Genomic DNA, 24,681 nt, shown 5'->3' with positions numbered 1-24,681 from the left:
GCAGTCCCAGTCTCTGTGCCTCTGTGCGAGCAGTGCCATGGGCAGATGAGGCTGAGCGACAGCTTTCCAGGCTAGCTATTTCTAGCTGCGAGCTATCTGCAGACGATCGCATTTTCGGAGCAGGGCTCCCAGAGTCACCCAGCACAGACCACCTAAGGTATGTTTGAAGTTTGAGGGGACAAGACAAGCAAGCAGCCCCAGTCTCTGTGCCTCTGTGCGAGCAGTGCCATGGGCAGATGAGGCTGAGCAACAGCTTTCCAGGCTAGCTCTTTCTGCCTGCGAGCTATCTGCAGACGTTCGCATTTTCAGAGCAGGACTGCCGGAGGCGCCCGGCACGGAATACCAAATTTATGTTTGAGGTTTGAGGGGGCAAGACAAGCAAGCAGCCCCAGTCTCTGTGCCTCTGTGCGAGCAGTGCCATGGGCAGATGAGGCTTAGCAACAACTTTCCAGGCTAGCTCTTTCTGGCTGCCAGCTATCTGCAAACGATTGCATTTTCGGAGCAGGGCTGATGGAGGCGCCCGGCACAGAGCACCTAAGCTACGTTTGAAGTTTGAGGGGACAAGACAAGCAAGCAGCCCCAGTCTCTGTGCCTCTGTGCGAGCAGTGTCATGGGCAGATGAGGCTGAGCAACAGCTTTGCAGGCTAGCTCTTTCTGCCTGCGAGCTATCTGCAGATGTTCGCATTTTCAAAGCAGCGCTGCCGCAAGCACCCGGCACGGACCACCTAAGCTACGTTTGAAGTTTGAGTTGACAAGACAAGCAAGCAGCCCCAGTCTCTGTGACTCTGTGCGAGCAGTGCCATGGGCAGATGAGGCTTAGCAACAACTTTCCAGGCTAGCTCTTCCTGGCTGCCAGCTATCTGCAAACGTTCGCATTTTCGGAGCAGGGCTGCTGAAGGCGCCCGGCACAGACCACCTAAGCTACGTTTGAAGTTTGAGGGGACAAGACAAGCAAGCAGCCCCAGTCTCTGTGCCTCTGTGCGAGCAGTGTCATGGGCAGATGAGGCTGAGCAACAGCTTTCCAGGCTAGCTCTTTCTGCCTGCGAGCTATCTGAAGACGTTCGCATTTTTGGAGCATGGCTGCCGGAGTCGCCTGGCACGGACCACCTAAGCTACGTTTGAAGTTTGAGGGGACAAGACAAGCAAGCAGCCCCAGTCTCTGTGCCTCTGTGCGAGCAGTGCCATGGGCAGATGAGGCTGAGCAACAGCTTTCCAGGCTAGCTCTTTCTGCCTGCGAGCTATCTGCAGACGTTCGCATTTTTGGAGCAGGGCTGCCGGAGGCGCCTGGCACAGAACACCTAAGCTACGTTTGAAGTTTGAGGGGACAAGACAAGCAAGCAGCCCCAGTCTCTGTGCCCCTGTGCGAGCAGTGCCATGGGCAGATGAGGCTGAGCAACGGCTTTCCAGGCTAGCTCTTTCTGCCTGCGAGCTACCTGAAGACGTTTGCATTTTCGGATCAGGGCTTCCGGAGGTTCTCGTCACGGACCACCTAAGATACGTTTGATGTTTGAGGGGGCAAGACAATCAAGCAGCCCCAGTCTCTGTGCCTCTGTGCGAGCAGTGCCATGGGCAGATGAGGCTGAGCAACAGCTTTCCAGGCTAGCTCTTTCTGCATGCGAGCTATCTGCAGACGTTCGCATTTTCGGAGCAGGGCTGCCGGAGGCGCCCGGCACGGACCACCTAAGCTACGTTTGAAGTTTGAGGGGGCAAGACAAGCAAGCAGCCCCAGTCTCTGTTCCTCTGTGCGAGCAGTGCCATGGGCAGATGAGGCTGAGCAACAGTTTTCCAGGCTAGCTCTTTCTGCCTGCGAGCTATCTGCAGATGTTCGTATTTTCAGAGCAGCGCTGCCGCAATCACCCGGCACGGACCACCTAAGCTACGTTTGAAGTTTGAGGGGACAAGACAAGCAAGCAGTCCCAGTCTCTGTGCCTCTGTGCAAGCAGTGCCATGGGCAGATGAGGCTGAGCAACAGCTTTCCAGGCTAGCTCTTTCTGCCTGCGAGCTATTTGCAGACGTTCGCATTTTCGGAGCAGGGCTGCCGGAGGCGCTAGGCACAGACCACCTAAGCTACGTTTGAAGTTTGAGGCGGCAAGACAAGCAAGCAGTCCCAGTCTCTGTGCCCCTGTGCGAGCAGTGCCATGGGCAGATGAGGCTGAGCAACGGCTTTCCAGGCTAGCTCTTTCTGCCTGCCAGCTACCTGAAGACGTTCGCATTTTCGGAGCAGGGCTTCCGGAGTTTCTCGTCACGGACCACCTAAGCTACGTTTGACGTTTGAGGGGGCAAGACAAGCAAGCAGCCCCAGTCTCTGTGCCTCTGTGCGAGCAGTGCCATGGGCAGATGAGGCTGAGCAATAGCTTTCCAGGCTAGCTTTTTCTGCCTGCGAGCTATCTGCAGACGTTCGCATTTTCGGAGCAGGGCTGCCGGAGGCGCCTGGCACGGACCACCTAAGCTACGTTTGAAGTTTGAGGGGACAAGACAAGCAAGCAGCCCCAGTCTCTGTGCCTCTGTGCGAGCAGTGCCATGGGCAGATGAGGCTGAGCAACAGCTTTCCAGGCTAGCTTTTTCTGCCTGCGAGCTATCTGCAGACGTTCGCATTTTCGGAGCAGGGCTGCCGGAGGCGCCCGGCACGGACCACCTAAGCTACGTTTGAAGTTTGAGGGGGCAAGACAAGCAAGCAGCCCCAGTCTCTGTGCCTCTGTGCGAGCAGTGACGTGGGCATATGAGGCTGAGCAACGGCTTTACAGGCTAGCTCTTTCTGCCTGTGAGCTATCTGCAGACGTTCCAATTTCGGAGCAGGGCTTCCGGAGGTTCTCGTCACGGACCACCTAAGCTACATTTGATGTTTGAGGGGGCAAGACAAGCAGGCAGCCCCAGTCTCTGTGCCTCTGTGCGAGCAGTGCCAGGGGCAGATGAGGCTGAGCAACAGCTTTCCAGGCTAGCTTTTTCTGCCTGCCAGCTACCTGAAGACGTTCGCATTTTCGGAACAGGGCTGCTGGAGGCGCCCGGCACGGACCACCTAAGAAACGTTTGAAGCTTCAGGGGACAAGACAAGCAAGCAGCCCCAGTCTCTGTGCCTCTGTGCGAGCAGTGCCATGGGCAGATGAGGCTGAGCAACAGCTTTCCAGGCTAGCTCTTTCTGGCTGCGAGCTATCTGCAGACGTTCGCATTTTCGGAGCAGGACTGCCAGAGGATCCCGGCACGGAATACCAAATTTATGTTTGAGGTTTGAGGGGGCAAGACAAGCAAGCAGCCTTAGTGTCTGTGTCTCTGTGCGAGCAGTGCCATGGGCAGATGAGGCTAAGCAACAGCTTTCCAGGCTAGCTCTTTCTGCCTACGAGCTATTTGCAGATGTTCGCATTTTCAGAGCAGGGCTGCCGGAGGATCCCGGCACAGACAACCAAAGCTACGTTTGAAGTTTGAGGGAACAAGACAAGCAAGCAGTCCCAGTCTCTGTGCCTCTGTGCGAGCAGTGTCATGGGCAGATGAGGCTGATCAACAGCTTTGCAGGCTAGCTCTTTCTGCCTGCGAGCTATCTGCAGATGTTCGCATTTTCAAAGCAGCGCTGCCGCAAGCACCCGGCACAGACCACCTAAGCTACGTTTGAAGTTTGAGGGGGCAAGACAAGCAGGCAGCCCCAGTCTCTGTGCCTCTGTGCGAGCAGTGCCAGGGGCAGATGAGGCTGAGCAACAGCTTTCCAGGCTAGCTTTTTCTGCCTGCCAGCTACCTGAAGACGTTCGCATTTTCGGAACAGGGCTGCCGGAGCCGCCCGGCACGGACCACCTAAGAAACGTTTGAAGCTTGAGGGGACAAGACAAGCAAGCAGCCCCAGTCTCTGTGCCTCTGTGCGAGCAGTGCCATGGGCAGATGAGGCTGAGCAACAGCTTTCCAGGCTAGCTCTTTCTGCCTGCGAGCTATCTGCAGACGTTCGCATTTTCGGAGCAGGACTGCCAGAGGATCCCGTCACGGAATACCAAATTTATGTTTGAGGTTTGAGGGGGCAAGACAAGCAAGCAGCCTTAGTGTCTGTGTCTCTGTGCGAGCAGTGCCATGGGCAGATGAGGCTAAGCAACAGCTTTCCAGGCTAGCTCTTTCTGCCTACGAGCTATTTGCAGACGTTCGCATTTTCAGAGCAGGGCTGCCGGAGGCGCCCGGCACAGACCACCAAAGCTACGTATGAAGTTTGAGTTGACAAGACAAGCAAGCAGCCCCAGTCTCTGTGCCTCTGTGCGAGCAGTGCCATGGGCAGATGAGGCTGAGCAACAGCTTTCCAGGCTAGCTCTTTCTGCCTGCGAGCTATCTGCAGACGTTCGCAATTTTGGAGCAGGGCTGCCGAAGGCGCCTGGCACAGACCACCTAAGCTACGTTTGAAGTTTGAGGGGACAAGACAAGCAAGCAGCCCCAGTCTCTGTGCCTCTGTGCGAGCAGTGCCATGGGCATATGAGGCTGAGCAACAGCTTTCCAGGCTAGCTCTTTCTGCATGCGACCTATCTACAGACGTTCGCATTTTCAGAGCAGGGCTGCCGGAGGATCCCGGCACAGACCACCAAAGCTACGTTTGAAGTTTGAGTTGACAAGACAAGCAAGCAGCCCCAGTCTCTGTGCCTCTGTGCGAGCAGTGCCATGGGCAGATGAGGCTGAGCAACAGCTTTGCAGGCTAGCTCTTTCTGCCTGCGAGCTATCTGCAGATGTTCGCATTTTCGGAGCAGCGCTGCCGCAAGCACCCTGCACGGACCACCTAAGCTACGTTTGAAGTTTGAGGGGACAAGACAAGCAAGCAGCCCCAGTCTCTGTGCCTCTGTGCGAACAGTGCCATGGGCAGATGAGGCTGAGCGACAGCTTTCCAGGCTAGCTATTTCTAGCTGCGAGCTATCTGCAGACGTTTGCATTTTCGGAGCAGGGCTCCCAGAGTCACCCAGCACAGACCACCTAAGCTATGTTTGAAGTTTGAGGGGACAAGACAAGCAAGCAGCCCCAGTCTCTGTGCCTCTGTGCGAGCAGTGCCATGGGCAGATGAGGCTGAGCAACAGCTTTCCAGGCTAGCTCTTTCTGCCTGCGAGCTATCTGCAGACGTTCGCATTTTCAGAGCAGGACTGCCGGAGGCGCCCGGCACGGAATACCAAATTTATGTTTGAGGTTTGAGGGGGCAAGACAAGCAAGCAACCCCAGTCTCTGTGCCTCTGTGCGAGCAGTGCCATGGGCAGATGAGGCTTAGCAACAACTTTCCAGGCTAGCTCTTTCTGGCTGCCAGCTATCTGCAAACGATTGCATTTTCGGAGCAGGGCTGATGGAGGCGCCCGGCACAGAGCACCTAAGCTACGTTTGAAGTTTGAGGGGACAAGACAAGCAAGCAGCCCCAGTCTCTGTGCCTCTGTGCGAGCAGTGTCATGGGCAGATGAGGCTGAGCAACAGCTTTGCAGGCTAGCTCTTTCTGCCTGCGAGCTATCTGCAGATGTTCGCATTTTCAAAGCAGCGCTGCCGCAAGCACCCGGCACGGACCACCTAAGATACGTTTGAAGTTTGAGGGGACAAGACAAGCAAGCAGCCCCAGTCTCTGTGCCTCTGTGCGAACAGTGCCATGGGCAGATGAGGCTGAGCAACAGCTTTCCAGGCTAGCTCTTTCTGCCTGCGAGCTATCTGCAGACGTTCGCATTTTGAGCAGGGCTGCCGGAGGATCCCGGCACAGACCACCAAAGCTACGTTTGAAGTTTGAGTTGACAAGACAAGCGAGCAGCCCCAGTCTCTGTGCCTCTCTGCGAGCAGTGCCATGGGCAGATGAGGCTGAGCAACAGCTTTGCAGGCTAGCTCTTTCTGCCTGCGAGCTATCTGCAGATGTTCGCATTTTCGGAGCAGCGCTGCCGCAAGCACCCTGCACGGACCACCTAAGCTACGTTTGAAGTTTGAGGGGACAAGACAAGCAAGCAGCCCCAGTCTCTGTGCCTCTGTGCGAACAGTGCCATGGGCAGATGAGGCTGAGCAACAGCTTTCCAGGCTAGCTCTTTCTAGCTGCGAGCTATCTGCAGACGTTCGCATTTTTGGAGCAGGGCTGCCGGAGGCGCCTGGCACAGACCACCTAAGCTACGTTTGAAGTTTGAGGGGACAAAACAAGCAAGCAGTCCCAGTCTCTGTGCCTCTGTGCGAGCAGTGCCATGGGCAGATGAGGCTGAGCGACAGCTTTCCAGGCTAGCTATTTCTAGCTGCGAGCTATCTGCAGACGATCGCATTTTCGGAGCAGGGCTCCCAGAGTCACCCAGCACAGACCACCTAAGCTATGTTTGAAGATTGAGGGGACAAGACAAGCAAGCAGCCCCAGTCTCTGTGCCTCTGTGCGAGCAGTGCCATGGGCAGATGAGGCTGAGCAACAGCTTTCCAGGCTAGCTCTTTCTGCCTGCGAGCTATCTGCAGACGTTCGCATTTTCAGAGCAGGACTGCCGGAGGCGCCCGGCACGGAATACCAAATTTATGTTTGAGGTTTGAGGGGGCAAGACAAGCAAGCAGCCCCAGTCTCTGTGCCTCTGTGCGAGCAGTGCCATGGGCAGATGAGGCTTAGCAACAACTTTCCAGGCTAGCTCTTTCTGGCTGCCAGCTATCTGCAAACGATTGCATTTTCGGAGCAGGGCTGATGGAGGCGCCCGGCACAGAGCACCTAAGCTACGTTTGAAGTTTGAGGGGACAAGACAAGCAAGCAGCCCCAGTCTCTGTGCCTCTGTGCGAGCAGTGTCATGGGCAGATGAGGCTGAGCAACAGCTTTGCAGGCTAGCTCTTTCTGCCTGCGAGCTATCTGCAGATGTTCGCATTTTCAAAGCAGCGCTGCCGCAAGCACCCGGCACGGACCACCTAAGCTACGTTTGAAGTTTGAGGGGACAAGACAAGCAAGCAGCCCCAGTCTCTGTGCCTCTGTGCGAACAGTGCCATGGGCAGATGAGGCTGAGCAACAGCTTTCCAGGCTAGCTCTTTCTAGCTGCGACCTATCTGCAGACGTTCGCATTTTGAGCAGGGCTGCCGGAGGCGCCCGGCACAGACCACCTAAGCTACGTTTGAAGTTTGAGGGGGCAAGACAAGCAAGCAGCCCCAGTCTCTGTGCCTCTGTGCGAGCAGTGCCATGGGCAGATGAGGCTGAGCAACAGCTTTCCAGGCTAGCTCTTTCTGCCTGCGAGCTATCTGCAGACGTTTGCATTTTCGGAGCAGGGCTGCAGGAGGCACCCGGCACGGACCACCTAAGCTACGTTTGAAGTTTGAGGGGACAAGACAAGCAAGCAGCCCCAGTCTCTGTGCCTCTGTGCGAGCAGTGCCGTGGGCATATGAGGCTGAGCAACGGCTTTACAGGCTAGCTCTTTCTGCCTGTTAGCTATCTGCAGACTTTCCAATTTCGGAGCAGGGCTTCCGGAGGTTCTCGTCACAGACCACCTAAGCTACATTTGATGTTTGAGTGGGCAAGACAAGCAGGCAGCCCCAGTCTCTGTGCCTCTGTGCGAGCAGTGCCAGGGGCAGATGAGGCTGAGCAACAGCTTTCCAGGCTAGCTTTTTCTGCCTGCCAGCTACCTGAAGACGTTCGCATTTTCAGAACAGGGCTGGCGGAGGCGCCCGGCACGGACCACCTAAGAAACGTTTGAAGCTTGAGGGGACAAGACAAGCAAGCAGCCCCAGTCTCTGTGCCTCTGTGCGAGCAGTGCCATGGGCAGATGAGGCTGAGCAACAGCTTTCCAGGCTAGCTCTTTCTGCCTGCGAGCTATCTGCAGACGTTCGCATTTTTGGAGCAGGGCTGCCGGAGGCGCCTGGCACAGACCACCTAAGCTACGTTTGAAGTTTGAGGGGGCAAGACAAGCAAGCAGCCCCAGTCTCTGTGCCTCTGTGCGAGCAGTGTCATGGGCATATGAGGCTGAGCAACAGTTTTCCAGGCTAGCTCTTTCTGCATGCGACCTATCTACAGACGTTCGCATTTTCAGAGCAGGGCTGCTGGAGGATCCCGGCACAGACCACCAAAGCTACGTTTGAAGTTTGAGGGGACAAGACAAGCAAGCAGCCCCAGTCTCTGTGCCTCTGTGCGAGCAGTGTCATGGGCAGATGAGGCTGAGCAACAGCTTTGCAGGCTAGCTCTTTCTGCCTGCGAGCTATCTGCAGATGTTCGCATTTTCAGAGCAGGGCTGCCGCAAGCACCCGGCACGGACCACCTAAGCTACGTTTGAGGTTTGAGGGGACAAGACAAGCAAGCAGCCCCAGTCTCTGTGCCTCTGTGCGAACAGTGCCATGGGCAGATGAGGCTGAGCAACAGCTTTACAGGCTAGCTCTTTCTAGCTGCGAGCTATCTGCAGACGTTCGCATTTTCGGAGCAGGGCTGATGGAGGCGCCCGGCACAGACCACCTAAGCTACGTTTGAAGTTTGAGGGGACAAGACAAGCAAGCAGCCCCAGTCTCTGTGCCTCTGTGCGAGCAGTGCCATGGGCAGATGAGGCTGAGCAACGGCTTTACAGGCTAGCTCTTTCTGCCTGTGAGCTATCTGCAGACGTTCCAATTTCGGAGCAGGGCTTCCGGAGGTTCTCGTCACGGACCACCTAAGCTACAATTGATGTTTGAGAAGGCAAGACAAGCAGGCAGTCCCAGTCTCTGTGCCTCTGTGCGAGCAGTGCCAGGGGCAGATGAGGCTGAGCAACAGCTTTCCAGGCTAGCTTTTTCTGCCTGCCAGCTACCTGAAGACGTTCGCATTTTTGGAGCAGGGCTGCCGGAGGCGCCCGGCACGGACCACCTAAGAAACGTTTGAATCTTGAGGGGACAAGACAAGCAAGCAGCCCCAGTCTCTGTGCCTCTGTGCGAGCACTGCCATGGGCAGATGAGGCTGAGCAACAGCTTTCCAGGCTAGCTCTTTCTGGCTGCCAGCTATGTGCAAACGTTCGCATTTTCGGAGCAGGGCTGCTGGAGGCGCCCGGCACAGACCACCTAAGCTACGTTTGAAGTTTGAGGGGACAAGACAAGCAAGCAGCCCCAGTCTCTGTGCCTCTGTGCGAGCAGTGCCATGGGCATATGAGGCTGAGCAACAGCTTTCCAGGCTAGCTTTTTCTGCATGCTACCTATCTACAGACGTTCGCATTTTCAGAGCAGGGCTGCCGGAGGATCCCGGCACGGAATACCAAATTTATGTTTGAGGTTTGAGGGGGCAAGACAAGCAAGCAGCCCCAGTCTCTGTGCCTCTGTGCGAGCAGTGCCATGGGCAGATGAGGCTGAGCAACAGCTTTCCAGGCTAGCTCTTTCTGCCTGCGAGCTATCTGCAGATGTTTGCATTTTCGGAGCAGGGCTGCCGGAGGCACCCGGCACAGACCACCTAAGCTACGTTTGAAGTTTGAGGGGACAAGACAAGCAAGCAGCCCCAGTCTCTGTGCCTCTGTGCGAGCAGTGCTGTGGGCATATGAGGCTGAGCAACGGCTTTCCAGTCTAGCTTATTCTAGCTACGTGCTATTTGCAGACGTTCGCATTTTCAGAGCAGGGCTGCCGGAGGATCCCGGCACAGACCAACAAAGCTACGTTTGAAGTTTGAGTTGACAAGACAAGCAAGCAGCCCCAGTCTCTGTGACTCTGTGCGAGCAGTGCCATGGGCAGATGAGGCTGAGCAACAACTTTCCAGGCTAGCTCTTTCTGGCTGCCAGCTATCTGCAAACGTTCGCATTTTCGGAGCAGGGTTGCTGGAGGCGCCCGGCACAGACCACCTAAGCTACGTTTGAAGTTTGAGGGGACAAGACAAGCAAGCAGCCCCAGTCTCTGTGCCTCTGTGCGAGCAGTGCCATGGGCAGATGAGGCTGAGCAACAGCTTTCCAGGCTAGCTCTTTCTGCCTGCGAGCTATCTGCAGACGTTCGCAATTTTGGAGCAGGGCTGCCGGAGGCGCCTGGCACAGACCACCTAAGCTACGTTTGAAGTTTGAGGGGACAAGACAAGCAAGCAGCCCCAGTCTCTGTGCCTCTGTGCGAGCAGTGCCATGGGCATATGAGGCTGAGCAACAGCTTTCCAGGCTAGCTCTTTCTGCCTGTCAGCTACCTGAAGACGTTCGCATTTTCGGAGCAGGGCTTCCGGAGGTTCTCGTCACGGACCACCTAAGCTACGTTTGATGTTTGAGGGGGCAAGACAAGCAAGCAGCCCCAGTCTCTGTGCCTCTGTGCAAGCAGTGCCATGGGCAGATGAGGCTGAGCAACGGCTTTCCAGGCTAGCTCTTTCTGCCTGCCAGCTACCTGAAGACATTCGCATTTTCGGAGCAGGGCTTCCGGAGGTTCTCGTCACGGACCACCTAAGCTACGTTTGATGTTTGAGGGGGCAAGACAAGCAAGCAGCCCCAGTCTCTGTGCCTCTGTGCAAACAGTGCCATGGGCAGATGAGGCTGAGCAACAGCTTTCCAGGCTAGCTCTTTCTAGCTGCGAGCTATCTGCAGACGTTCGCATTTTCGGAGCAGGGCTGCCGGAGGCGCCCGGCACGGACCACCTAAGAATCATTTGAAGCTTGATGGGACAAAACAAGCAAGCAGCCCCAGTCTCTGTGCCTCTGTGCGAGCACTGCCATGGGCAGATGAGGCTGAGCAACAGCTTTCCAGGCTAGCTCTTTCTGCCTGCGAGCTATCTGCAGACGTTCGCATTTTCAGAGCAGGACTGCCAGAGGATCCCGGCACGGAATACCAAATTTATGTTTGAGGTTTGAGAGGGCAAGACAAGCAAGCAGCCCCAGTCTCTGTGCCTCTGTGCGAGCAGTGCCATGGGCAGATGAGGCTTAGCAACAACTTTCCAGGCTAGCTCTTTCTGGCTGCCAGCTATCTGCAAACGATTGCATTTTCGAAGCCGGGCTGATGGAGGCGCCCGGCAGAGAGCACCGAAGCTACGTTTGAAGTTTGAGGGGACAAGACAAGCAAGCAGCCCCAGTCTCTGTGCCTCTGTGCGAACAGTGCTATGGGCAGATGAGGCTGAGCAACAGCTTTCCAGGCTAGCTCTTTCTAGCTGCGAGCTATCTGCAGACGTTCGTATTTTCGGAGCAGGGCTGCCGGAGGCGCCCGGCACAGACCATTTAAGCTACGTTTGAAGTTTGAGGGGACAAGACAAGCAAGCAGCCCCAGTCTCTGTGCCTCTGTGCGAGCAGTGCCATGGGCAGATGAGGCTGAGCAATAGCTTTACAGGCTAGCTCTTTCTGCCTGTGAGCTATCTGCAGACGTTCCAATTTCGGAGCAGGGCTTCCGGAGGTTCTCGTCACGGACCACCTAAGCTACATTTGATGTTTGAGAGGGCAAGACAAGCAGGCAGTCCCAGTCTCTGTGCCTCTGTGCGAGCAGTGCCAGGGGCAGATGAGGCTGAGCAACAGCTTTCCAGTCTAGCTTTTTCTGCCTGCCAGCTACCTGAAGACATTCGCATTTTCGGAGCAGGGCTGCCGGAGGCGCCCGGCACGGACCACCTAAGAAACGTTTGAATCTTGAGGGGACAAGACAAGCAAGCAGCCCCAGTCTCTGTGCCTCTGTGCGAGCACTGCCATGGGCAGATGAGGCTGAGCAACAGCTTTCCAGGCTAGCTCTTTCTGGCTGCGAGCTATCTGCAGACGTTCGCATTTTCAGAGCAGGACTGACAGAGGATCCCGGCACGGAAAACCAAATTTATGTTTGAGGTTTGAGGGGGCAAGACAAGCAAGCAGCCTTAGTGTCTGTGTCTCTGTGCGAGCAGTGCCATGGGCAGATGAGGCTAAGCAACAGCTTTCCAGGCTAGCTCTTTCTGCCTACGAGCTATTTGCAGATGTTCGCATTTTCAGAGCAGGGCTGCCGGAGGATCCCGGCACAGACCACCAAAGCTACGTTTGAAGTTTGAGTTGACAAGACAAGCAAGCAGCCCCAGTCTCTGTGACTCTGTGCGAGCAGTGCCATGGGCAGATGAGGCTTAGCAACAACTTTCCAGGCTAGCTCTTTCTGGCTGCCAGCTATCTGCAAACGTTCGCATTTTCGGAGCAGGGCTGCTGAAGGCGCCCGGCACAGACCACCTAAGCTACGTTTGAAGTTTGAGGGGACAAGACAAGCAAGCAGCCCCAGTCTCTGTGCCTCTGTGCGAGCAGTGTCATGGGCAGATGAGGCTGAGCAACAGCTTTCCAGGCTAGCTCTTTCTGCCTGCGAGCTATCTGCAGACGTTCGCATTTTTGGAGCAGGGCTGCCGGAGGCGCCTGGCACGGACCACCTAAGCTACGTTTGAAGTTTGAGGGGACAAGACAAGCAAGCAGCCCCAGTCTCTGTGCCTCTGTGCGAGCAGTGCCATGGGCAGATGAGGCTGAGCAACAGCTTTCCAGGCTAGCTCTTTCTGCATGCGAGCTATCTGCAGACGTTCGCATTTTCAGAGCAGGACTGCCAGAGGATCCCGGCACGGAATACCAAACTTATGTTTGAGGTTTGTGGGGGTAAGACAAGAAAGCAGCCCCAGTCTCTGTGCCTCTGTGCGAGCAGTGCCATGGGCAGATGAGGCTGAGCAACAGCTTTCCAGGCTAGCTTTTTCTGCCTGCGAGCTATCTGCAGACGTTCGCGTTTTCGGAGCAGGGCTGCCGGAGGCGCCCGGCACGGACCACCTAAGCTACGTTTGAAGTTTGAGGGGGCAAGACAAGCAAGCAGCCCCAGTCTCTGTGCCTCTGTGCGAGCAGTGCCATGGGCAGATGAGGCTGAGCAACAGTTTTCCAGGCTAGCTCTTTCTGCCTGCGAGCTATCTGCAGATGTTCGCATTTTCAGAGCAGCGCTGCCGCAAGCACCCGGCACAGACCACCTAAGCTACTTTTGAAGTTTGAGGGGACAAGACAAGCAAGCAGCCCCAGTCTCTGTGCCTCTGTGCAAACAGTGCCACGGGCAGATGAGGCTGAGCAACAGCTTTCCAGGCTAGCTCTTTCTAGCTGCGAGCTATCTGCAGACGTTCGCATTTTCGGAGCAGGGCTGCTGGAGGCGCCCGGCACGGACCATCTAAGAATCATTTGAAGCTTGATGGGACAAAACAAGCAAGCAGCCCCAGTCTCTGTGCCTCTGTGCGAGCACTGCCATGGGCAGATGAGGCTGAGCAACAGCTTTCCAGGCTAGCTCTTTCTGGCTGCGAGCTATCTGCAGACGTTCGCATTTTCAGAGCAGGACTGCCAGAGGATCCCGGCACGGAATACCAAATTTATGTTTGAGGTTTGAGGGGGCAAGACAAGCAAGCAGCCCCAGTCTCTGTGCCTCTGTGCGAGCAGTGCCTTGGGCAGATGAGGCTGAGCAACAGCTTTCCAGGCTAGCTCTTTCTGCCTGCGAGCTATCTGCAGACGTTCGCATTTTCAGAGCAGGACTGTCAGAGGATCCCGGCACGGAATACCAAATTTATGTTTGAGGTTTGTGGGGGTAAGACAAGAAAGCAGCCCCAGTCTCTGTGCCTCTGTGCGAGCAGTGCCATGGGCAGATGAGGCTGAGCAACAGCTTTCCAGGCTAGCTTTTTCTGCCTGCGAGCTATCTGCAGACGTTCGCATTTTCGGAGCAGGGCTGCCGGAGGCGCCCGGCACGGACCACCTAAGCTACGTTTGAAGTTTGAGGGGGCAAGACAAGCAAGCAGCCCCAGTCTCTGTGCCTCTGTGCGAGCAGTGCCATGGGCAGATGAGGCTGAGCAACAGTTTTCCAGGCTAGCTCTTTCTGCCTGCGAGCTATCTGCAGATGTTCGCATTTTCAGAGCAGCGCTGCCGCAAGCACCCGGCACAGACCACCTAAGCTACTTTTGAAGTTTGAGGGGACAAGACAAGCAAGCAGTCCCAGTCTCTGTGCCTCTGTGCAAGCAGTGCCATGGGCAGATGAGGCTGAGCAACAGCTTTCCAGGCTAGCTCTTTCTGGCTGTGAGCTATCTGCAGACGTTCGCATTTTCGGAGCAGGTCTGCCGGAGGCGCTAGGCACAGACCACCTAAGCTACGTTTGAAGTTTGAGGGGGCAAGACAAGCAAGCAGTCCCACTCTCTGTGCCCCTGTGCGAGCAGTGCCATGGGCAGATGAGGCTGAGCAACGGCTTTCCAGGCTAGCTCTTTCTGCCTGCCAGCTACCTGAAGACGTTCGCATTTTCGGAGCAGGGCTTCCGGAGGTTCTCGTCACGGACCACCTAAGCTACGTTTGAAGTTTGAGGGGGCAAGACAAGCAAGCAGCCCCAGTCTCTGTGCCTCTGTGCAAGCAGTGCCTTGGGCAGATGAGGCTGAGCAACGGCTTTCCAGGCTAGCTCTTTCTGCCTGCCAGCTACCTGAAGACGTTCGCATTTTCGGAGCAGGGCTTCCGGAGGTTCTCGTCACGGACCACATAAGCTACGTTTGAAGTTTGAGGGGGCAAGACAAGCAAGCAGCCCCAGTCTCTGTGCCTCTGTGCAAACAGTGCCATGGGCAGATGAGGCTGAGCAACAGCTTTCCAGGCTAGCTCTTTCTAGCTGCGAGCTATCTGCAGACGTTCGCATTTTCGGAGCAGGGCTGCCGGAGGCGCCCGGCACGGACCACCTAAGAATCATTTGAAGCTTGATGGGACAAAACAAGCAAGCAGCCCCAGTCTCTGTGCCTCTGTGCGAGCACTTCCATGGGCAGATGAGGCTGAGCAACAGCTTTCCAGGGTAGCTCTTTCTGGCTGCGAGCTCTCTGCAGACGTTTGCATTTTCAGAGCAGGACTGCCAGAGGATCCCGGCACGGAATACCAAATTTATGTTTGAGGTTTGAGGGGGCAAGACAAGCAAGCAGCCCCAGTCTCTGTGCCTCTGTGCGAGCAGTGCCATGGGCAGATGAAGCTGAGCAACAGCTTTCCAGGCTAGCTCTTTCTGCCTGCGAGCTATCTGCAGACGTTCGCATTTTCGGAGCAGGGCTGCCGGAGGCGCCCGGCACAGACCACCTAAGCTACGTTTGAAGTTTGAGGGGGAAAGACAAGCAAGAAGCCCCAGTCTCTGTGCCTCTGTGCGAGCAGTGCCATGGGCAGATGAGGCTGAGCAACAGCTTTCCAGGCTAGCTCTTTCTGGCTGCGAGCTATCTGCAGACGTTCGCATTTTCGGAGCAGGGCTGCCGGAGGCGCCCGGCACGGACCACCAAAGATACGTTTGAAGTTTGAGGGGACAAGACAAGCAAGCAGCTCCAGTCTCTGTGCCTCTGTGCGAGCAGTGCCATGGGCAGATGAGGCTGAGCAACAGCTTTCCAGGCTAGCTCTTTCTGCCTGCGAGCTATCTGCAGACGTTCGCATTTTTGGAGCAGGGCTGCCCGGAGGCGCCTGGCACAGACCACCTAAGCTACGTTTGAAGTTTGAGGGGACAAGACAAGCAAGCAGCCCCAGTCTCTGTGCCTCTGTGCGAGCAGTGCCATGGGCAGATGAGGCTGAGCGACAGCTTTCCAGGCTAGCTCTTTCTAGCTGCGAGCTATCTGCAGACGTTCGCATTTTCGGAGCAGGGCTCCCAGAGGCACCCAGCACAGACCACCTAAGCTACGTTTGAAGTTTGAGGGGGCAAGACAAGCAAGCAACCCCAGTCTCTGTGCCTCTGTGCGAGCAGTGCCATGGGCAGATGAGGTTGAGCAACAGCTTTCCAGGCTAGCTCTTTCTGCCTGCGAGCTATCTGCAGACGTTCGCATTTTCGGAGCAGGGCCCCCAGAGGCGCCCGGCACGGACCACCTTAGATACGTTTGAAGTTTGAGGGGGCAAGACAAGCAAGCAGCCCCAGTCTCTGTGCCTCTGTGCGAGCAGTGCCATGGGCAGATGAGGCGGAGCAACAGTTTTCCAGGCTAGCTCTTTCTGACTGCGAGCTATCTGCAGATGTTCGCATTTTCAGAGCAGGGCTGCCGCAAGCACCCGGCACGGACCACCTAAGCTACGTTTGAAGTTTAAGGGGACAAGACAAGCAAGCAGTCCCAGTCTCTGTGCCTCTGTGCAAGCAGTGCCATGGGCAGATGAGGCTGAGCAACAGCTTTCCAGGCTAGCGCTTTCTGCCTGCGAGCTATCTGCAGACGTTCGCATTTTCGGAGCAGGGCTGCCGGAGGCGCCCGGCACAGACCACCTAAGATACGTTTGAAGTTTGAGGGGGCAAGACAAGCAAGCAGCCCCAGTCTCTGTGCCCCTGTGCGAGCAGTGCCATGGGCAGATGAGGCTGAGCAATGGCTTTCCAGGCTAGCTCTTTCTGCCTGCCAGCTACCTGAAGACGTTCGCATTTTCGGAGCAGGGCTTCCGGAGGTTCTCGTCACGGACCACCTAAGCTACGTTTGATGCTTGAGGGGGCAAGACAAGCAGGCAGCCCCAGTCTCTGTGCCTCTGTGCGAGCAGTGCCATGGGCAGATGAGGCTGAGCAACAGCTTTCCAGGCTAGCTCTTTCTGCCTGCGAGCTATCTGCAGACGTTCGCATTTTCGGAGCAGGGGTGCCGGAGGATCCCGGCACAGACCACCAAAGCTACGTTTGAAGTTTGAGTTGACAAGACAAGCAAGCAGCCCCAGTCTCTGTGACTCTGTGCGAGCAGTGCCATGGGCAGATGAGGCTTAGCAACAACTTTCCAGGCTAGCTCTTTCTGGCTGCTAGCTATCTGCAAACATTCGCATTTTCGGAGCAGGGCTGCCGGAGGCGCCTGGCACAGACCACCTAAGCTACGTTTGAAGTTTGAGGGGGCAAGACAAGCAAGCCGCCCCAGTCTCTGTGCCTCTGTGCGAGCAGTGCCATGGGCAGATGAGGTTGAGCAACAGCTTTCCAGGCTAGCTCTTTCTGCCTGCGAGCTATCTGCAGACGTTCGCATTTTCGGAGCAGGGCTGCCGGAGGCGCCCGGCACGGACCACCTAAGATACGTTTGAAGTTTGAAGGGGCAAGACAAGCAAGCAGCCCCAGTCTCTGTGCCTCTGTGCGAGCAGTGCCATGGGCAGATGAGGCTGAGCAACAGCTTTCCAGGCTAGCTCTTTCTGGCTGCGAGCTATCTGCAGACGTTCGCATTTTCGGAGCAGGACTGCCAGAGGATCCCGGCACGGAATACCAAATTTATGTTTGAGGTTTGAGGGGGCAAGACAAGCAAGCAGCCTTAGTGTCTGTGTCTCTGTGCGAGCAGTGCCATGGGCAGATGAGGCTAAGCAACAGCTTTCCAGGCTAGCTCTTTCTGCCTACGAGCTATTTGCAGACGTTCGCATTTTCAGAACAGGGCTGCCGGAGGATCCCGGCACAGACCACCAAAGCTACGTTTGAAGTTTGAGTTGACAAGACAAGCAAGCAGCCCCAGTCTCTGTGACTCTGTGCGAGCAGTGCCATGGGCAGATGAGGCTTAGCAACAACTTTCCAGGCTAGCTCTTTCTGGCTGCCAGCTATCTGCAAACGTTCGCATTTTCGGAGCAGGGCTGCTGGAGGCGCCCGGCACAGACCACCTAAGCTACGTTTGAAGTTTGAGGGGACAAGACAAGCAAGCAGCCCCAGTCTCTGTGCCTCTGTGCGAGCAGTGCCATGGGCATATGAGGCTGAGCAACAGCTTTCCAGGCTAGCTCTTTCTGCATGCGACCTATCTACAGACGTTCGCATTTTCAGAGCAGGGCTGCCGGAGGATCCCGGCACGGAATACCAAATTTATGTTTGAGGTTTGAGGGGGCAAGACAAGCAAGCAGCCCCAGTCTCTGTGCCTCTGTGCGAGCAGTGCCATGGGCAGATGAGGCTGAGCAACAGCTTTCCAGGCTAGCTCTTTCTGCCTGCGAGCTATCTGCAGACGTTTGCATTTTCGGAGCAGGGCTGCCGGAGGCACCCGGCACGGACCACCTAAGCTACGTTTGAAGTTTGAGGGAACAAGACAAGCAAGCAGCCCCAGTCTCTGTGCCTCTGTGCGAGCAGTGCCGTGGGCATATGAGGCTGAGCAACGGCTTTACAGGCTAGCTCTTTCTGCCTGTGAGCTATCTGCAGACGTTCCAATTTCGGAGCAGGGCTTCCGGAGGTTCTCGTCACGGACCTCCTAAGCTACATTTGATGTTTGAAGGGGCAAGACAAGCAGGCAGCCCCATTCTCTGTGCCTCTGTGCGAGCAGTGCCAGGGGCAGATGAGGCTGAGCAACAGCTTTCCAGGCTAGCTTTTTCTGCCTGCCAGCTACCTGAAGACGTTCGCATTTTCGGAACAGGGCTGCCGGAGCCGCCCGGCTCGGACCACCTAAGAAACGTTTGAAGCTTGAGGGGACAAGACAAGCAAGCAGCCCCAGTCTCTGTGCCTCTGTGCGAGCAGTGCCATGGGCAGATGAGGCTGAGCAACAGCTTTCCAGGCTAGGTCTTTCTGCCTGCGAGCTATCTGCAGACGTTCGCATTTTTGGAGCAGGGCTGCCGGAGGCGCCTGGCACAGACCAGCTAAGCTACGTTTGAAGTTTGAGGGGACAAGACAAGCAAGCAGCCCCAGTCTCTGTGCCTCTGTGCGAGCAGTGCCATGGGCATATGAGGCTGAGCAACAGCTTTCCAGGCTAGCTCTTTCTGCATGCGACCTATCTACAGACGTTCGCATTTTCAGAGCAGGGCTGCCGGAGGATTCCGGCACAGACCACCAAAGCTACGTTTGAAGTTTGAGGGGACAAGACAAGCAAGCAGCCCCAGTCTCTGTGCCTCTGTGCGAGCAGTGTCATGGGCAGATGAGGCTGAGCAACAGCTTTGCAGGCTAGCTCTTTCTGCCTGCGAGCTATCTGCAGATGTTCGCATTTTCAGAGCAGGGCTGCCGCAAGCACCCGGCACGGACCACCTAAGCTACGTTTGAAGTTTGAGGGGACAAGACAAGCAAGCAGCCCCAGTCTCTGTGCCTCTGTGCGAACAGTGCCATGGGCAGATGAGGCTGAGCAACAGCTTTCCAGGCTAGCTCTTTCTGCCTGCGAGCTATCTGCAGACGTTCGCATTTTCGGAGCAGGGCTGCCGGAGGCGCCCGGCACAGACCACCTAAGCTACGTTTGAAGTTTGAGGGGACAAGACAAGCAAGCAGCCCCAGTCTCTGTGCCTCTGTGCGAGCAGTGCCATGGGCAGATGAGGCTGAGCAACAGCTTTACAGGCTAGATCTTTCTGCCTGTGAGCTATCTGCAGACGTTCCAATTTCGGAGCAGGGCTTCCGGAGGTTCTCGTCACGGACCACCTAAGCTACATTTGATGTTTGAGAGGGCAAGACAAGCAAGCAGCCCCAGTCTCTGTGCCTCTGTGCGAGCAGTGTCATGGGCAGATGAGGCTGAGCAACAGCTTTGCAGGCTAGCTCTTTCTGCCTGCGAGCTATCTGCAGATGTTCGCATTTTCAGAGCAGGGCTGCCGCAAGCACCCGGCACGGACCACCTAAGCTACGTTTGAAGTTTGAGGGGACAAGACAAGCAAGCAGCCCCAGTCTCTGTGCCTCTGTGCGAACAGTGCCATGGGCAGATGAGGCTGAGCAACAGCTTTCCAGGCTAGCTCTTTCTGCCTGCGAGCTATCTGCAGACGTTCGCATTTTCGGAGCAGGGCTGCCGGAGGCGCCCGGCACAGACCACCTAAGCTACGTTTGAAGTTTGAGGGGACAAGACAAGCAAGCAGCCCCAGTCTCTGTGCCTCTGTGCGAGCAGTGCCATGGGCAGATGAGGTTGAGCAACAGCTTTCCAGGCTAGCTCTTTCTGCCTGCGAGCTATCTGCAGACGTTCGCATTTTCGGAGCAGGGCTGCCGGAGGCGCCTGGCACAGAACACCTAAGCTACGTTTGAAGTTTGAGGGGACAAGACAAGCAAGCAGCCCCAGTCTCTGTGCCTCTGTGCGAGCAGTGCCATGGGCATATGAGGCTGAGCAACAGCTTTCCAGGCTAGCTCTTTCTGCCTGCGAGCTATCTGCAGACGTTCACATTTTCGGAGCAGGGCTGCCGGAGGCGCCTGGCACGGACCACCTAAGATACGTTTGAAGTTTGAGGGGGCAAGACAAGCAAGCAGCCCCAGTCTCTGTGCCTCTGTGCGAGCAGTGCCATGGGCAGATGAGGCTGAGCAACAGCTTTCCAGGCTAGCTCTTTCTGGCTGCGAGCTATCTGCAGACGTTCGCAGTTTCGGAGCAGGACTGCCAGAGGATCCCGGCACGGAATACCAAATTTATGTTTGAGGTTTGAGGGGGCAAGACAAGCAAGCAGCCTTAGTGTCTGTGTCTCTGTGCGAGCAGTGCCATGGGCAGATGAGGCTAAGCAACAGCTTTCCAGGCTAGCTCTTTCTGCCTACGAGCTATTTGCAGACGTTCGCATTTTCAGAGCAGGACTGCCGGAGGATCCCGGCACAGACCACCAAAGCTACGTTTGAAGTTTGAGGGTGCAAGACAAGCAAGCAGCCCCAGTCTCTGTGACTCTGTGCGAGCAGTGCCATGGGCAGATGAGGCTTAGCAACAACTTTCCAGGCTAGCTCTTTCTGGCTGCCAGCTATCTGCAAACGTTCGCATTTTCGGAGCAGGGCTGCTGGAGGCGCCCGGCACAGACCACCTAAGCTACGTTTGAAGTTTGAGGGGACAAGACAAGCAAGCAGCCCCAGTCTCTGTGCCTCTGTGCGAGCAGTGCCATGGGCAGATGAGGCTGACAAACAGCTTTCCAGGCTAGCTCTTTCTGCCTGCGAGCTATCTGCAGACGTTTGCATTTTCGGAGCAGGGCTGCCGGATGCACCCGGCACGGACCACCCAAGCTACGTTTGAAGTTTGAGGGAACAAGACAAGCAAGCAGCCCCAGTCTCTGTGCCTCTGTGCGAGCAGTGCCGTGGGCATATGAGGCTGAGCAACGGCTTTACAGGCTAGCTCTTTCTGCCTGTGAGCTATCTGCAGACGTTCCAATTTCGGAGCAGGGCTTCCGGAGGTTCTCGTCACGGACCTCCTAAGCTACATTTGATGTTTGAAGGGGCAAGATAAGCAGGCAGCCCCAGTCTCTGTGCCTCTGTGCGAGCAGTGCCAGGGGCAGATGAGGCTGAGCAACAGCTTTCCAGGCTAGCTTTTTCTGCCTGCCAGCTACCTGAAGACGTTCGCATTTTCGGAACAGGGCTGCCGGAGCCGCCCGGCACGGACCACCTAAGAAACGTTTGAAGTTTGAGGGGACAAGACAAGCAAGCAGCCCCAGTCTCTGTGCCTCTGTGCGAGCAGTGCCATGGGCAGATGAGGCTGAGCAAAAGCTTTCCAGGCTAGCTTTTTCTGCCTGCCATCTACCTGAAGACGTTCGCATTTTCGGAGCAGGGCTGCCGGAGCCGCCCGGCACGGACCACCTAAGAAACGTTTGAATCTTGAGGGGACAAGACAAGCAAGCAGCCCCAGTCTCTGTGCCTCTGTGCGAGCACTGCCATGGGCAGATGAGGCTGAGCAACAGCTTTCCAGGCTAGCTCTTTCTGGCTGCGAGCTATCTGCAGACGTTCGCATTTTCGGAGCAGGACTGCCAGAGGATCCCGGCACGGAATACCAAATTTATGTTTGAGGTTTGAGGGGGCAAGACAAGCAAGCAGCCCCAGTCTCTGTGCCTCTGTGCGAGCAGTGCCATGGGCAGATGAGGCTTAGCAACAACTTTCCAGGCTAGCTCTTTCTGGCTGCCAGCTATCTGCAAACGTTCGCATTTTCGGAGCAGGGCTGCTGGAGGTGCCCGGCACAGACCACCTAAGCTACGTTTGAAGTTTGAGGGGACAAGACAAGCAAGCAGCCCCAGTCTCTGTGCCTCTGTGCGAGCAGTGTCATGGGCAGATGAGGCTGAGCAACAGCTTTCCAGGCTAGCACTTTCTGCCTGCGAGCTATCTGAAGACGTTCGCATTTTTGGAGCAGGGCTGCCGGAGGCGCCTGGCACGGACCACCTAAGCTACGTTTGAAGTATGAGAGGACAAGACAAGCAAGCAGCCCCAGTCTCTGTGCCTCTGTGCGAGCAGTGCCATGGGCAGATGAGGCTGAGCAACAGCTTTCCAGGCTAGCTCTTTCTGCCTGCGAGCTATCTGCAGACGTTCGCATTTTCGGAGCAGGGCTGCAGGAGGCGCCCGGCACGGAATACCAAATTTATGTTTGAGGTTTGAGAGGGCAAGACAAGCAAGCAGCCCCAGTCTCTGTGCCTCTGTGCGAGCAGTGCCATGGGCAGATGAGGCTTAGCAACAACTTTCCAGGCTAGCTCTTTCTGGCTGCCAGCTCTCTGCAAACGATTGCATTTTCGGAGCCGGGCTGATGGAGGCGCCCGGCACAGAGCACCGAAGCTACGTTTGAAGTTTGAGGGGACAAGACAAGCAAGCAGCCCCAGTCTCTGTGCCTCTGTGCGAGCAGTGTCATGGGCAGATGAGGCTGAGCAACAGCTTTGCAGGCTAGCTCTTTCTGCCTGCGAGCTATCTGCAGACGTTCGCATTTTGAGCAGGGCTGCCGGAGGCGCCCGGCACAGACCACCTAAGCTACGTTTGAAGTTTGAGGGGGCAAGACAAGCAAGCAGCCCCAGTCTCTGTGCCTCTGTGCGAGCAGTGCCGTGGGCATATGAGGCTGAGCAACGGCTTTCCAGGCTAGCTCTTTCTGGCTGTGAGCTATCTGCAGACGTTCCAATTTCGGATCAGGGCTTCCGGAGGTTCTCGTCACGGACCTCTTAAGCTACATTTGATGTTTGAAGGGGCAAGACAAGCAGGCAGCCCCAGTCTCTGTGCCTCTGTGCGAGCAGTGCCAGGGGCAGATGAGGCTGAGCAACAGCTTTCCAGGCTAGCTTTTTCTGCCTGCCAGCTACCTGAAGACGTTCGCATTTTCGGAACAGGGCTGCCGGAGCCGCCCGGCACGGACCACCTAAGAAACGTTTGAAGCTTGAGGGGACAAGACAAGCAAGCAGCCCCAGTCTCTGTGCCTCTGTGCGAGCAGTGCCATGGGCATATGAGGCTGAGCAACAACTTTCCAGGCTAGCTCTTTCTGCATGCGACCTATCTACAGACGTTCGCATTTTCAGAGCAGGGCTGCCGGAGCATTCCGGCACAGACCACCAAAGCTACGTTTGAAGTTTGAGGGGACAAGACAAGCAAGCAGCCCCAGTCTCTGTGCCTCTGTGCGAGCAGTGTCATGGGCAGATGAGGCTGAGCAACAGCTTTGCAGGCTAGCTCTTTCTGCCTGCGAGCTATCTGCAGATGTTCGCATTTTCAGAGCAGGGCTGCCGCAAGCACCCGGCACGGACCACCTAAGCTACGTTTGAAGTTTGAGGGGACAAGACAAGCAAGCAGCCCCAGTCTCTGTGCCTCTGTGCGAACAGTGCCATGGGCAGATGAGGCTGAGCAACAGCTTTCCAGGCTAGCTCTTTCTAGCTGCGAGCTATCTGCAGACGTTCGCATTTTCGGAGCAGGGCTGTCGGAGGCGCCCGGCACAGACCACCTAAGCTACGTTTGAAGTTTGAGGGGACAAGACAAGCAAGCAGCCCCAGTCTCTGTGCCTCTGTGCGAGCAGTGCCATGGGCAGATGAGGCTGAGCAACAGCTTTACAGGCTAGCTCTTTCTGCCTGTGAGCTATCTGCAGACGTTCCAATTTCGGAGCAGAGCTTCCGGAGGTTCTCGTCACGGACCACCTAAGCTACATTTGATGTTTGAGAGGGCAAGACAAGCAGGCAGTCCCAGTCTCTGTGCCTCTGTGCGAGCAGTGCCAGGGGCAGATGAGGCTGAGCAACAGCTTTCCAGGCTAGCTTTTTCTGCCTGCCAGCTACCTGAAGACGTTCGCATTTTCGGAGCAGGGCTGCCGGAGGCGCCCGGCACGGACCACCTAAGAAACGTTTGAATCTTGAGGGGACAAGACAAGCAAGCAGCCCCAGTCTCTGTGCCTCTGTGCGAGCACTGCCATGGGCAGATGAGGTTGAGCAACAGCTTTCCAGGCTAGCTCTTTCTGGCTGCCAGCTATCTGCAGACGTTCGCATTTTCGGAGCAGGACTGCCAGAGGATCCCGGCACGGAATACCAAATTTATGTTTGAGGTTTGAGGGGGCAAGACAAGCAAGCAGCCCCAGTCTCTGTGCCTCTGTGCGAGCAGTGCCATGGGCATATGAGGCTGAGCAACAGCTTTCCAGGCTAGCTCTTTCTGCATGCGACCTATCTACAGACGTTCGCATTTTCAGAGCAGGGCTGCCGGAGGATTCCGGCACAGACCACCAAAGCTACGTTTGAAGTTTGAGGGGACAAGACAAGCAAGCAGCCCCAGTCTCTGTGCCTCTGTGCGAGCAGTGTCATGGGCAGATGAGGCTGAGCAACAGCTTTGCAGGCTAGCTCTTTCTGCCTGCGAGCTATCTGCAGATGTTCGCATTTTCAGAGCAGGTCTGCCGCAAGCACCCGGCACGGACCACCTAAGCTACATTTGAAGTTTGAGGGGACAAGACAAGCAAGCAGCCCCAGTCTCTGTGCCTCTGTGCGAACAGTGCCATGGGCAGATGAGGCTGAGCAACAGCTTTCCAGGCTAGCTCTTTCTAGCTGCGAGCTATCTGCAGACGTTCGCATTTTCGGAGCAGGGCTGCCGGAGGCGCCCGGCACAGACCACCTAAGCTACGTTTGAAGTTTGAGGGGACAAGACAAGCAAGCAGCCCCAGTCTCTGTGCCTCTGTGCGAGCAGTGCCATGGGCAGATGAGGCTTAGCAACAGCTTTACAGGCTAGCTCTTTCTGCCTGTGAGCTATCTGCAGACGTTCCAATTTCGGATCAGGGCTTCCGGAGGTTGTCGTCACGGACCACCTAAGCTACATTTGATGTTTGAAAGGGCAAGACAAGCAGGCAGTCCCAGTCTCTGTGCCTCTGTGCGAGCAGTGCCATGGGCAGATGAGGCTGAGC

The sequence above is a fragment of the Opisthocomus hoazin genome, chromosome 13, assembly GCF_030867145.1.
Source record: "Opisthocomus hoazin isolate bOpiHoa1 chromosome 13, bOpiHoa1.hap1, whole genome shotgun sequence".
In the NCBI taxonomy this organism is placed as follows: Eukaryota; Metazoa; Chordata; class Aves; order Opisthocomiformes; family Opisthocomidae; genus Opisthocomus; species Opisthocomus hoazin.
The sequence above is the reverse complement of the archived record's forward strand: the minus strand, read 5'-3'. Positions refer to the sequence as shown.